Below are 2,972 nucleotides of genomic sequence, written 5' to 3'. Positions count from 1 at the left end.
CTGTAGCTTTAAAAATTTTACAAGTAACAGGTTTTATTATAACATTCATGCCCAATGTATACAATGTACTTTAATTACTTTCTTCCCCATCATCCATTGCAGCCCCTCTTTTTCCCTTTCCTCAAGTCTTCCTGCAAATAGCAATTAGTACTCTTTATACATTCATGTTATTTGTTTGTTTTAAAATCTAGATCCCACAAATGAGAGAAAGCCTGACTTTTTTTTTTTAGTATGGCTTATTTCATTTAATACTATGATTTCCAGGTCCAATCATTTCTCGACAAAATGACATGATTTCTTTCTTTTTTGAATTAAAAAAATTCCTTTTTTGCCAGTCCTAAGGCTTGAACTCAGGGCCTGAGCACTGTCCCTGGTTTCTTTTTTGCTCAAGGCTAGCACTCTACCACTTGAGCCACAGTGCTCACTTCTGGCTTTTTCTGTGTATGTGGTGCTGAGGAATTGAACCCAGGGCTTCTTGCATACTAGGTGAGCACTCTACCACTAAGTAAGCCACATTCCCAGCCCCGATTTCATACTTTACAGTGGAATAATACTATGTGTATGTCTGTATGTATGCATGTATGTATATGTATGCATGTATCATATAGAAATTATATGCTTTTTAATCTATTCATCTATTTTGGGCACCTAGGCTGACTCTATAACTTGGCTATTGTGAATTCAATTATACTATTTTTGTAAAAGTGTACATATGTCCATTTAAAAAATTCAAATAATATAATTAATTACATTCCCAAGTCCAATTTCCCAAAGACAGCCATTGAAATTTGGTGAAATTTTTCTCTACATGAGTATATTTGCATGAATATAAATAATAAGACATGAAATATTGATGGTGAAGGTAAAATTCTGCAGCAGGCAGCTTACATAAAGACAACCAATACATAATATGCTTTGACAACTTACAAGAAATATGGGTACCTCAACATACATTGTATCTAGCCAAGTGCTAGTGGCTCTTGCTTGTAACCCTACTTATTCAGTTGATTCAAAGACAGCCTAAGCAGGAAAATCCATTAAATTCTTTTTTTTTTTTTCAAGATGTGCACTTTTATTGAACTGGTCTCAAGTCAGTGTACAGGGGGAGTCCTGGCCACTTTCACACCTCAACCAACTCCCAGGGAGATTTTTAAAAGCCTTCCTTCATACATCTCATATTGTAGGGGGAGGGGGCAAAAAGGGAGGGTCACCATGGTTGACCATTCAAAAGAAAAAAGTATTAAGGCGATTAAAAAAATGTCGCATTACACCATGTTGTCTCTCCCCTGAATGGACTGGGCGAGGGAGGGCTGACAGATCACCCTCCTTCCCAGGAAGGAGGCTGGGCGGCTTTTTGGGAGAGTGAGGGACTTCCTGTAACAATGCAATATCACAATATTTGGAATGACTATTAAAAAAAAAAAAAAGACAATGTACAATCAAAGTCCTGGCCACATTGTAGAACTTTGGGGGTTGCTTGCTCCTGCTCCTGCTGCCACCTTCACCGTTCCAGTTTTTAAATCCTGAGTCAATAGCGCCAAAACAAACAAACAAACAAAAAATGAAGCCATGCCAATCTCATCTCGTTTTCTGTACAAAGTTAGGTATTTTTTTTTGTCAAGAGAGGGTGTAGCGCAGCTAGGTAACAGTCTGCCTAGAAGCACTTGCGGTTCACGATGGAGGGGCCGGACTCACTGTATTCCTGCTTGCTAATCCACATCTGCTGGAAGGTGGACAGGGAGGCCAGGATGGAGCCACCAATCCACACGGAGTACTTGCGCTCAGGGGGAGCAATGATCTTGATCTTCATCGTGCTGGGTGCCAGGGCTGTGATCCCCTTCTGCATCCTGTCTGCGATGCCAGGGTACATGGTGGTGCCACCAGAGAGCACTGTGTTGGCATACAGATCCTTGCGGATGTCCACATCACACTTCATGATGGAGTTGAAGGTAGTTTCGTGGATGCCACAGGATTCCATGCCCAGGAAGGAGGGCTGGAAAAGAGCCTCAGGGCAACGGAAGTGCTCGTTGCCAGTGGTGATCACCTGCCCATGAGGCAGCTCATAGCTCTTCTCCAGGGAGGAGGAGGAGGCAGCGGTGGCCATCTCCTGCTGGAAATCCAGGGCAACATAGCACAGCTTCTCCTTGATGTCACCCACGGTTTCCCGCTCGGCTGTGGTGGTGAAACTGTACCCTCTCTCGGTCAGGATTTTCATGAGGTAGTCTGTCAGGTCCCGGCCAGCCAGGTCCAGGCGCAGGATGGCATGGGGGAGGGCATACCCCTCGTAGATGGGCACTGTGTGGGTGACCCCATCACCGGAGTCCATGACAATGCCAGTTGTACGGCCAGAGGCATACAGGGACAGCACAGCTTGGATGGCCAGGAACATGGCTGGGGTGTTGAAGATCTCGAACATGATCTGGGTCATCTTCTCACGATTGGCTTTGGGATTCAGGAGGGCCTCGGTCAGCCACACGCCGGGGCCACACGCAGCTCGTTGTAGAAAGTATGGTGCCAGATCTCCGTGTCGTCCCAGTTGGTGACAATGCCGTGCTCGATGGGGTACTTCAGGGTCAGGATGCCTCTCTTGCTCTGGGCTTCGTCACCCACGTAGGAATCCTTTCTGCCCACCATCACGCCCTGGTGCCTTGGGCGTCCTACGATGGAGGAAAAGACCGCCCGGGGGGCATCGTCACCTGCGAAGCCGGCTTTGCACATGCCATTGTCCACAACGAGCGCAGCAATATCATCGTCCCTGGTGAGGTGAGCTGAGTGTCGGTGAGGATGGCAGCGGAGTGGAGAGTTGGCGCTCGCGGCTGGACGCTTCTGGACAGTCTCCATTAGATTCTTATCTCCAATTAATCACCAGAAAACGAGAAGTAGAGCTGTGGCTCTAAGTGGTACAGTGTTAGCCTTGAGCAAAAGAGCTCAGGGACAGCAGTCAGGCCTTGAGTTCACTGGCAAAAAGAGAT

General features: G+C 46.2%; 1 pseudogene across 1 annotated transcript; it reads right to left on the bottom strand.

Moving 5' to 3' along the window:
• Positions 1–1,045: 1,045 nt before the first annotated feature.
• Positions 1,046–2,733, bottom strand: LOC125356428 (annotated as a pseudogene). Its single transcript, XR_007211894.1, has one exon. The product of XR_007211894.1 is annotated as an actin, cytoplasmic 2-like (transcript).
• Positions 2,734–2,972: the final 239 nt, after the last annotated feature.

This window comes from Perognathus longimembris, chromosome 8, assembly GCF_023159225.1.
Source record: "Perognathus longimembris pacificus isolate PPM17 chromosome 8, ASM2315922v1, whole genome shotgun sequence".
Classification (NCBI taxonomy): domain Eukaryota; kingdom Metazoa; phylum Chordata; class Mammalia; order Rodentia; family Heteromyidae; genus Perognathus; species Perognathus longimembris.
The sequence above is the reverse complement of the archived record's forward strand: the minus strand, read 5'-3'. Positions and strand labels throughout refer to the sequence as shown.